General features: G+C 46.5%; 1 protein-coding gene across 1 annotated transcript in view; it reads left to right on the plus strand.

The window, feature by feature from the left end:
* The first annotated feature begins 7,908 nt into the window (after positions 1 to 7,908).
* The window catches only part of LOC120898435 (rho GTPase-activating protein gacJ), a 65,686-nt gene continuing 61,485 nt past the window's right edge, over positions 7,909 to 12,109 (plus strand). The window contains exon 1 of the mRNA XM_040304282.1: positions 7,909 to 8,575. The gene's annotated coding sequence lies outside the window, so the exon portion shown is untranslated. The remainder of the gene's footprint in view (positions 8,576 to 12,109) is intronic.

Consider the following 12,109-nt stretch of genomic DNA (forward strand, 5'->3'; position numbering starts at 1 on the left):
CCATTCCTCAGATTTCATTTTTGCCCCCTCAACCCCCCACCGCCACCGCCTGTGTGCGTTTTGTTTCTCGTAATGTTTTCCCAGCCAGGCTTCTGGCCTAGCCAGAGCCGGCCAGAAAGTGGAAAGTCCATTTCAATGCTAATGACCATTGGACGATGGGTGGGGTAGGGGGCACAGCGGGCACTGCCGGTACCCCGGCCGCCCGACCACAGCTCTCTCGGACTAACTCAAATTACCTGTCGTATCCGATTTATGGAGTGTCCATCGTGTCCAAACGCACGCTTCCGACCCGTGTCTATGTGCCCGCCGCTCCGATCTACCCGCGGCGGTACCATGCGGTATCAGCCATGAACCTCTGTCACCGAGCACTGAGAGAGAGAGAGAGGGTTCGTCGCTTGGGCTAGCGTTGGACTCACGTGATGCACTTTTTCCATTCTGAATGACATTTTTGAGCTTCGAAACTGACACACGAACAGATGTACGGGGCAAGCAGCCGATGCAGGGATTGGCCGAATGGTGCACGACGTGCCGTACCGTGCCCGTCACGCCATTGTGACCTTTTCCTGGGCACAAACGAATCGGGTTGTCCGTTTGCCTGGTGGAGATCCTTGCGTACGGAACGTGGGAAGGGTTCAATTAAAGATTTTTCTTTTCCCCCGGCCCCGTTGAAGGGCTTGGCTCGATGGGCTTCCATCTCGTGGCGCTCTCGACCCGCTTCTTATCGTAGCGCGCGCTGAAGTGCACCAAGTGCACGGCTTAACCCTAATATTGGGCGCAGCAGTACGGTACTCGGGGCGGCCAGGAAGGTTCCACCTTTTTCTTTTTCGTGCAAGAAAAAAGATGAGCGATAGTGGATGGGCCTAAGGGGAAGGGGGGGGGGGAGGGAAGCCGCAGAAAATCGAAAGTACAGGTTCATCGTTTGGCGTTATCGCGTTTTTTCAATTGTTGTGCCTAACGGTGGGACTGCTTGAAGGCAGATTGGGAGATAGCATCAGCTGTTTCTGTGGAAACATACCACATCTTGGTTGGCTTTTCGAGGGCCTTGATTAACAAACTGATCGGTGCTGATAAACAGTCATAAGAAGTCATTCATCTTGTTTACTGGTGACTTTTCAATAACCCTTCCAACCTAAACTATAAATACTACATTGTTAAGAATGGATTGTGGGTTTGCGTTATTGTTTACATAGTAGGTAAGTAGTTCCATTTAAAAGGCAATTTTACTGGTGCCTCAGGAAGCCCAATTTGATTGTAACGTTAATCAGCTTTAAAAACAGTTCTCATTACATAGTTTTTAACATTCCCCATTAATTAGGTTTGAAAAATAGATGAAAGAAGCTTAAGGATGAAGAAATATTCAGTATCCTTTAAATCTAATTATTATTTTCAGAGGAGATAAGCAACCTTTTTCCAATCGTGGACCAAATTTGTAACTATAATTCTCTTCGTGACATTTTGTGTTCGATAGTATTGACTTTTTATATTTTTTTCGTAGCTTGAAGAATGCTGAGTTATTAAAGCTTTAATACGGAATAACATAATGCTACATATGGCAAACCTTTGCTGTAAGCTATTAACTTTAACTAAAAAAATAATTGAAACAAATTGTTAATATAAACACTGCTCTGTGCCTTCGTTCAAAAAGCTCACTCAAAAAGCTCGGTAATGAATATTTAAAATAATGTGTATTTGCTTACTTTGCAGGCTCCGTTAGTTGAAACAACGCCAACTTCTTGCTCACGTCAAACGGACAAATCCAGCAAAGCTTCCTCCATACGTTCACACATCTAGGCACTAACAGCCTGCAAACCGCCACACTTTGCACTGCGCTAAACGGCGCTCTAATTGGATAGCCTATTATAATTTGTTCAACGATTTAAGGTGTAGAGAAAAAAAAGGTTATGATCTCACCCAGCAATTTCCATTTGCAGCTTAAGTTTGCTTACTACCCGTTTTTATTCTTCCCCCTTTCGACACGATGCATAATAGTTGGTTCTGCAATTTAATTGCAAAACGATACGATCGGAATCAAACCACGGTTGTTGTGCCGATTTGCGTAGCTGCTGTACACAAAAAAAGATTACGAACAGCAAATGGGGAACGTTCTACCATCATACCGTGTATACATACTAAGTAGCAATGGTTCACATTTAGTTCTTTTCCACGATAAGGTTTGCTTACCACGCCTGCTTATGTGGTGAAAACCATATGATATTACGAATTAGTAAGAGCTGCTGCACCTAACGCCTCGACGTACGATTTGGGCATAGGATCGGTTACGATGCGTATTATCTACACCGGTAGTACAGTAATTTGAACCATCATATCGCCATAGGATGCCGCATCAATTCGTCAGTCCTTCCAGGGCAGCTACAACAGCTACAACATCATCTCATAAACAGATGGGTAGTAGTCGTTCTAGCCCGGACACTGACTGTAATCACGCACCGACACCTGGTGCTGCTGCTGCTGCTGCAATGCTACTTCCAGGCATGCGCCTGGTAGTTCTTAATTAATAAGTTTCCTATACCTGCTCGTTACGGCATCACTTTCCTCTCGTTTGTACCTAGCGGTTGTTTTGTTTGTGTACGTCTGTTTGCGTCGTACTGTTCTTGCACTGCCCTCGGTTTGTTTGGTGGTGAGTTGGGGAACATAACAATCCAATAACGAGAAGACAATAAATCATAATCCAAAAAATCTAAGCACGATCTTGACCAACTTCTACCCAAACAATAATAATAAGATGTCCACTTTTAGCGGAATTCAATAACAATCGTGCGCTGCGCTGGGTAGTGTACGATCGCGATCCCCCCTCGTCCAATTTAAAAGTGTGCCATTATCCGGTTATCGGTGTCAGGCAGCGTCTTGATTACGCTCGCCCGATTACACTCACACCCAGGAGGATCCATCCGCCGGTTAAGATGATCTGCACCCGATCTGAGCAGATGAAATGTGGAATGTGTCTGCCACTTCACCGTACACTTCACGAGAGGTTTTGAAGGCAATAAAAAAAGCGGTTTGGCTTAAAAACAGTTACACTATGCGCGCGAGAAGCCGAGCCTGCGATGGGCGACGGAAAGCGACGGAGGAGGGTGTACCCAGGGGCTTGCCGATAGGACGCGATAAATCACCATGACCGTGATCAATTTCCGAATGCGATATGGGTGCTTCTGCCGTTGCCGGTTTTAGAAACCGCAGTGCGAAAGAGTTGCAAAAAAAAAAAACAGACAGCGGAATAGGAAAGAGAAGCTACGAAAATGTTGCCAAAAATGAGGTGAGATATCGATCAAGCGGATATCGTTAGAGCAGTGCGCGATCGTTCGCGGCCAGCCGATTAAGCCATCGATCGGTGGTTGATGGCGATGGTGGTGATGGTGATGTATTACCGTAACCGCGCGTTAGCTCCATCTGTGGCGGGTAAAGCTTTTGTCAAGCACGGTGGGGAAGTGCAAATCGGAACACAAGTTTCGACCCACAATCAACACGAGACAAACACAGATTGGACTATTATTTCAGTTGTTTGGTGGTGCTGTTTCTGTACGTTCTATTTCCTACGGTAGGCGTGCAGGCCGTAGCGAGTGTTTTTGTCGATCGATAATGATAATTGGGGGACTGTTCAGTTTTGGAGCTGTTTCCCGTGAATGGTTTTTCGCCAAAAATTGCACACACCGTTAGGGAGCGAAACCGCTGCCAAATCATTGTATTGTGGTTGACACAAGTAGGGCGGACCATTTGTCCCTTTTTGAGTCTATTATTCACACATTTCGCATCTAAATTCGCTACAAAGCTGTGTTCACAAACATGTGTGAATATTATATTGATCATTCCGCCCAACCATCCCCCAAATGAAAGTCCCCTCTCCGACCGAAGAGTGAAATTTCACGCAGAAGGTCATCGGCAGCATAATCGCTGACCCCCCATGGAATTTCCTCAACAGCAAATTACACTCCCGGATGGGACATTTGTTCCGAAAAAGACACCTCGCCGTTCCACGCTCAATCGACCCCATCCGGTGGATAATCTTCGTTGGTAAACTAGTTGGCTAGTGCCATCTCCAGCATCAAGCCCGATACCATTTAAAACCACAAAGTGCGCACAAATGGACAGCACTCTAACACGCGCGTGAAGCGAATCGTCCCTAGGAAACCGATTCATTTGCAGAATAAGCGCGCGCACAGTTTCATTGCGCTTCCGATTGCGCCCGAAGGTAAACGATCAAAATCACTCCAAGCGAGCTCATTTGCCGCGAGGACAAAAGGCAAAGATATGGCTTTTACTTTCACGAGTGCTGGGGGACGATTTAGCGTAATGAGTGTAATTTCGGTAAAGTGTACAAAAACTAACCATTTGGAGGAGCTTTGGCAGGATGGTACTGAGCTTTTTCCGCACGAGACAATTAGAGACAAACACGTCCAGCCCGGGTGAAACCTGCTGTGGGGCGAGAAATCAATTCACCGAGCGCATCTCACTCGATGCAATTGCCCCGTTGCAGAGCGATTCGCGCCCAAATCCCATTGGCGTCGGTTTTGGAAAGCCGGCAGGAAAAATGTGATTGTAATGTAAGATTAATTAATAAAACGCGCATTACCATTTTGATCATTAACCTCGGCCCTGCGGTCCATTACGCGGTCGCCCGTTCGGTTGCCCGATCACAGGTCGCCCTGCTCGATAGCTCCCTTCCATTTAAGGGTCCCTTCCGGTCGGGCATTTAAGGCAAGTGAAGTTGCGCTTTCTGAGCGCCCTTCGAATGGAGCGCTTCTGGAGGGTGGTGGTGGTGATGGTGAGAGAGGCAACCAGCTGCCGAAGGTGTATACTCCGCTGGCCTCCCGGGTGGCATGGAGAAAGGTGGAGGAAGTACACATTTAAAGATCGCTTTGTCGAGATCGTCTTTTTGTGTTGTTTTACCTCGCACACCGTGTTTCCCTCCACAGTGAGTTCAACGCCAACGCGTTTTGGGGGTTTTGTTTTTTTTCTTCTTTACCATTGGTCGCCGCGTGCCGCAACCTGGTTTGCTTCTATTTAATGACAAACAAACAATTCGATGCACCACCGATGCCGAATGGTCGGATGTGTAATTCCGCAGGGGGTTTGGGAGGCGAAAGGTAGCGAAAAACACCACAAAGTGTTTTCACACTTTCTCTTCCACCACCGTGGCGGGTTGAAGGTGTCCGATGCCCCCCCCCCCTCCTGGGGGCAGTTACCATCAAGATTCGGATAATGCTAAGCGCGTGCATGCAATATGGTAAAACGTTAGATCGATCTCGAACGAAACCGAGTCCGAAGGGCCGCGGGAGCGAAATTATCGATTGACACTGAAACAAGAGCGTCCACAACGGCTCCGAGCTTTAGTTCCCTTTTTGCGGGTAACCGCTTCCGGTGCATCGATCGGGCGTTGGTTTGGCAATTGATATGCGATTTCTTGCACACACACGAACGTCTCTTGATCTGCATTTTAATGTTCTCTTTTTTTATTTCACCTCCCGCTAGCGGAAGTAATTCCAGCAATAAAAACTCGAACAACTGCACTTTCGGTACACGCGATGGTCAAGCACACAGAAACGACAAAAGAAACAAAGATTATTTTATGTTTTGACACTAAGGCGAAACAAACACGGGGGCACATCACCCAACACGGGCTCGGGTTCGGACACCCACCATCCCGACGGAGCAATCCGTTCCGTTCGCTTAACTGCGTTCGGTTGGTTGGAGCTGAAAAATTTCCATACAATCGAGCAGTTTCAGCGACACTTTAACGATGTGATATTCACCCGCTGGTTGGCAACCGCGATTGGACGTACCGCAAAGAGAGATGTTTTGTGCGCAAATTGAAGAAATAAAATTAAACTGGCCCGAAAGATACGTATCAGAAAGCGCAATGAAAAGAGAGAGAAAGAAAGCGAGTGCGGTGTTGGCGGTTTTTGAAAACCAAAAAACCAAAAAATGGGCAAAATATTAAAATGTTCTCGCTTCCGCAATGCGAACACAACCGGTAGAAAGCGCCGTTTGGGGGTCTGTTTCTAAATATGTATTTACACCTTTATGGGCCCTTATTTTACTTTGCGAAACGATTTGGGTGTGTATGTGTGTTTTATTTCTCCCCGAAATGTGGAATATATGCTAACAAAATTACTGGTTTCACTAGCCTGGACATGCCCAAATAATAGTAGGAACTGTAAGTCAGATCTTTGAGGGGGTTTTCAAGGTAACAGCTTCTGAAGAAGAACCTCTTCCACCTGGGAGTAGCCTTTTGTCACGTGCACGTGGAAGATACTCGTTTTTTTTTTTTAATAAAATTCCTATTCTCAATGATGCTTAACGCGTTTACGCGCCTAAAACACACTCCACGTTCCCACTAGGCACGACTCTCAAGGGAGGAATCCGCATTGTGCCGGTTTGTTGTGATGCAAATTTTCATACCCGAGAAAAGCGGGTCGATTCGCACTCCGGACGTACATTCGGTGTACGTTGAGAGGCGAGTTTGGTTACTGTTTTTTTCCGGATTCTCTTTTTCCTTCGCTATAACCACCACACAAAAAAAAGAAACAAATTTGCAGCGTGTCGCATATGTGCGGTTGATTTTAATGTATTTCAGTTCCCGGTGAGCATATGAGTTGTTTTATGTTGTTTGCAATCATACACAGCGAGCGACTGACAGGGCGAGCGAGTGTAGAGCGTGCGGCAAGACAGCTGAGCAGGGTTGAGCATAATCCACCGTGGGGGGAGACTATTTGCTCTCCTAAACTGCACACCCCAGCTATGCTAAATGATCATCATTCGCCAACACACTCGCGATCGTGTGCACTAGCGATTGATAGTGCACGAACGCGCTGCTGCAACTCGATAGTACGATCAGCGAGAGAAGTCATTGCTCTGTGGAGGAGAAATTATGCTGCAAAGAGCTGACTGCGCTGGTGGAATTAGACAAGGAGAAGATGATTTTCACCTCTAGAGCAGGCCTCTAATCCAACATTAAAAACTCGCTTTTTACTCTCGTTTCTCTTTTCCAACCACACACACACATAGACATAAAAATGCTCTCTCACTCTTTCTCTTTCTCTCGCTCTTTCTCTCTCTCTCTTCTCTCTTTTCCATTTTTTCTCCATCTTTTCGCGATCATAATCAAAGAAGAAATTATGCTACTCCGTCTCTTTTCTGCACCGTTCGCGTGTATCTTCGATCCGTTCGGTTCGGTTTCATTATCGCCACTCGCACAAACACACACACACCCTCCCTGCCACGATCAACCCTTAATTCTGCCAAGATTCAAACGCTTTCTTTCTCTTTCATCCTTTTCCCCTTTCTTTCACCCTTTATCGCCGCCGATCTCTGTTTCTCTTCATGCCATATTCTTCTCTCTCTCTCTCTCTCTCTCTCTCTCTCTCTCTCTCTCTCTCTCTCTCTCTCTCTCTCTCTCTCTGTCTATCCGTACACTTACAACGCTTACGATCGAGCGTACTCGCAGCCTCACGGAGCGTTTCATTCATAGCTTCTTTGCTTGCCCTCACGCCCTTCCACCAGTCTACCTTTTCCTTCCTTCGCTTCTTCGAACGCAGCTCGCCTGGTGGAGTTCATTCGTGTGTTCATTCGCGGCTTCAACCGTTAGACCACTTTCCCGCTCTCGCAATGATTATTCCAAGATCCGATGCCTATGTAGCCTTCCCACCGACCCCCCCCCCCACCCCACCCATCACAGCGGTTGGAGAAAGAGCGCCAGCATTAGCGCCATCCAGCAGCAAACCTCATCATCGTGATCACCGTCATGATCGTCATCGACGGCATCATCGGCTGCAGCGCGCAAGCATAACGGGGAGCGCAGCGCTGGAACCCCGGGAAAGGACGGTGCTGGAACCGCGTACCGAGCGAAACCCTGGACGGTGGACCGCGTACCTACCGGGCTTTCAGTTTTCCAGCTGTCGTTGGCCAGAGTGCACGTGCGCGCGCCGTTACCGTTCCGACTGCTTTTCTACCTTCAATCTTGGCAACACTCTCCCCGGGTACACTTGGGAAAAGCGGGCTGTTTTTCTTTGCGCAGCAGTTTGTCGCGACGGAAAGTTGAACGATCGCTGGATCGTTTGTGTGGCAGTGCAGTCATTCGGCAGTGTATGGTTTGGATTTGCATGTTTGGACGTATGGATTAGGAATATTTGTAAAGTGTTTCTAGCTGGTTATGAACCTTGTTTGGTGCAGTGAAAACATTAAAGTAAAATATCTCGGTGGATATAACCTACTCAAAGGCGGAAGCGGAAAAGCGTGCTCAATCGAAAAGATTATAACCGTGTAACACTTTGGATCGTTTACCAGCTGCCCTGTGTTTGCGTGTTAATTCGTTAAACTGTGCGTTTGCAATCTTACTGACGAGTGATTACACCTGAAGCAAGAACGTAGGAGTTACTCACCGTGTGTTGAAAGCGTGCGTTGCGTTTTGATCAGTGCTTGCTAAAGAGAATTACAAATTGGTTTGAAAGCTTATTTTAAATGCAGTGATCAACTAACAGCAGAAATCAGGCCAAAACAATTCCGTGCAATTCGGTAGAACGGTTGAAAATCATCAATTCTGTTTACTAAACTAAAGAAGGTAGGTTTGAGGCAGTGCGCTAATTACAAAACATATTGTTAGTCGATCGGTGGAGAAGAACGATCAAAGAAAACGTTAATAAGCGACGAACCCCCTTTTTTCGAATGTATTGCCCCTTTTGTTCTTCACTCTTATCAAAGCGACCGTCGACAGCCGAGAGTAATCAATGCGCAGAATCTTAATTAATCACTGCACGGTGCGGTTGGTTCGTTGCAATTCTTGCATGCAACGCTAAATGCACTTATAAAAATCAATTGCACGCGCACGTAAGCTATGTTCGCCACGATAGTCCGACAGCTTCGAACACGACGTGTACATGATCCCGATAACAGAACAATTACAATTATTAATTAAACCTTCTCGTCCGCGCCCATTGTGGAGTTATGAACTATCGTAAAAAAAATCGACCCATCTTGCTCAGCTAACCGGCACACATGTTCACGTTAAGGTTACATTTGGAGTCTGCGTTGCTATAAACCAGTGAAAAGGGGAAGCAACCACCAATAAATTTGTCCCTGCAATGGATTTATTGACTTTTATGTGTTCTATTTTCCACATGGCCTTAAGTTTTATTACCCTCACAACCTCCATCCTTCGACATTATCTACCAATGGTTGGGTGGTAATAAACGATCACGCCGCGATCACTGCACGGAGATACCGTGTACACGCGATCGTTATAATTGTTTCATTTTTATTCGCCTATCGTAATGACCCAATAAAAGTAAAGAGCATCTCTCAAGCATCAACACACATCCTTGGTTCTTGACGGGGCGAACGAACGAGTGAACGAGTGGTAGTAGTATTAGTAAATGCAATTTCCGACCGAGCATGCAAAACAACACCAAATTACCTAAAGCTTACTGTACACCCCCATTACCTGCTGCTGCTGCTGCTGGCCTAGTCGAATGCATAAATTAATGCGCTCAGATCAAACTGAGACCGTCCTGCCGGTTGTGGCCACATGTTACAACGGCAGACAGAAGCGATCGATGCAAAGCAAACGCCTCGCCTCGGAGGGTGCTTCGAGCAGAGATCTATTTTGCCTCATTTCCCTACCACGTCCGAGTCCGTGCTAGCATGCATGCTATGCTGTTGTGCCTTCCACCTAGAATCAAAGGTGCGCAGGCTGCGAAGAACGGTGAAGCCTGCTACAATTTGCTTACTCTTTTACCGCCTTCCGCTTCGTTTGTCCTGCTGTGGCTGGGGCTACTTGGATGAGGCTGCGCTTTTCTTCATCCCATTATTCAGCCGCTACTACACCGCGATACGATCGAACCAGATTCAATCGGTGTGGCTCATTTTATGTAATGCGGCAGAAAATTGACTTCTTTCAATCGGGTTGGGAGCGCTTTCCCGAACGGTGACAATGCGAGCAAATTGTTCCCAATGTGTCGGAATCCGATACGGCAGACGAGACGATGAATGAAACTGTAGGACAGATTTAAAGAGGAAGACCAAACGAGCCACCAACCCGGAGGGTGTAGCCGAATCGACGATTTATATGATGAGTATTTTATTGTTTATTTTCGAGGATGGGGTGATCCCCAGCCAGATCCCCTCTGTTTCGATTTACATATTTTTCAAACAGTAATCGATTAAAAACAGCTCACCATAAAAAAAAAACAACCACTCCACATAAAACTTTACAATCTTGTGGACTATATTGGCTAGCGATCGCATGCTCATGGATACTAAGTTTAATACAATTATAAAACCAAACGACCCACAACCATAATAGCACTTTCACTCGCACAAAATTGGAGAACCACATTGCCGAGTGATAAAACCGAGTGGTATAATGGTGCATAATTTATGTTGGCAAGGCAAACATACAGCATCTTTGAGTTTACGGACAACGGAAGGAGCTGTTAATAGATGCTGTACCATCCACGTTTTTTCTTTCTTTAGACCACGCGCTTAAGCTTTCACCACATTTCGGAAGCTGTGAATTGTTTTGAATCGTTTCAAGCACCGCCAGTAAAGCCGTGTGAGTGGGCGGGAGGGTTAGAGAGCCCATCATGCGTCCCCTGGCGTATGTAAAACTGTTTGCCATATTGCCATAAAAACGGATCATAAATTTGTTGTGACCAATTCCGCGGCCAGTTTCCCGTGGCCAGTTCTTTCCGCTAGCTGCGCCATTACAGACCCAATGGAAAAGCGCCCCAAAAGTGACTCCCCGAAGCGCTGAAAGAGCGTTCAGTTCTTTTACGGGGTTTAAAATCGCTCCAAAATACCAGCAACCACCAGATGGATTGTGTTTCCGTACAACTTTGTACAAGTTATGTGTGCAAAGCTGAGCCTTCTCTCCTTCCGAGCTGTTTTCCCATCACCCAAACGAAATAAGGCCCCGATCAGATTCGCTCGGTTTACGATCCTATTAATGGTGCCGCAAAAAAACGGATCCCGCCGTGTGCGGTCTGTCGGTTGTTTGCATATTCCAATTCATTAATGGACTGGGCCAGACTGAACTGGATGTCAAATTTAAAAAGGTACCAGCGAACGAGGCTAATCCAAAGTTGCAAAACGGATCGAATTAACGAATTGAATAATAAAAACCAAACAGCGACGCTGCTGTAAAAGCTGGCATGCCGCCAACCGGACAATATTGGAATTGTCCTCGATTTCGCGTAAACAAAAAAAAACAAGCTTACAGCAGGCAAGAGGGAAAGCGAAACCCTTCCGCGTAGTGGATGGGGCCGGGTGAGAAAAACCCATTACCCAAACCGAAGTACTTTCCGCAGCATAAATGCACTTCCTTTCCCTGCGCGCCGCACCAAAAGCAGGCATATCGATCAATCTTCGATCTTTGAGCTTTCCGCGATCGCGGGCTGGTTTCCTTTCGGCTTTGGTGTGTGCTGTACGGTTTTCCTGTGTTCCGGTTTTCCGGCAGCACGGCCACCCGTTTCTAAACCGACACCAATTGTTTTCGTATTGCTTTGGTAACCGAACTGACATCTGTGCCCGATGCTTTGAGCGGGCGGTCTTCTGTGGTGTGTGCTCGATCAAGCGGAAGATACAAAAAACAGATGACCGAATTATAAGCTCATCGAACAACTGACATTCCGGAATGGTACATTCGAACACCTCTTGCGATCGCTTTACTTTCGTCGCTTGCGTCAGAGGGTGAGGCTGGGGCGATGATTTCATTTACTTTGCCGCACGATTAGGAGTCGGTCGAGCAAATAAAAGCGGAGCGGGCGATAGAGAGGGGAAAAATGTATGACCACAGCATACGAAACTGATTGTTCGAAACGTCAATGAGTTTTTGCCATTGTGCCACATATTTCCCCCTGGCCTTTGCCATTTGTTTGGACAGAGAATTATGGCAAAAGGTGTTACAGACGAGCCAGTCACGGTAAGAGCATTAAATAAAGGAAAGAAAAAATACAAATGGTGTTAGATTGTTTTCTCTAAAGCTTCATAAAAGCTACAAGAAGAACGAAAAAACACGAAAAAACACGACGTTGCACACAATTCTGCACATCAAAAAAGGGGAATCGAGAAAAAAGTGACCCAAAAAATGGTGCCAAAA

Source organism: Anopheles arabiensis, chromosome 2 (assembly GCF_016920715.1).
Source record: "Anopheles arabiensis isolate DONGOLA chromosome 2, AaraD3, whole genome shotgun sequence".
Classification (NCBI taxonomy): domain Eukaryota; kingdom Metazoa; phylum Arthropoda; class Insecta; order Diptera; family Culicidae; genus Anopheles; species Anopheles arabiensis.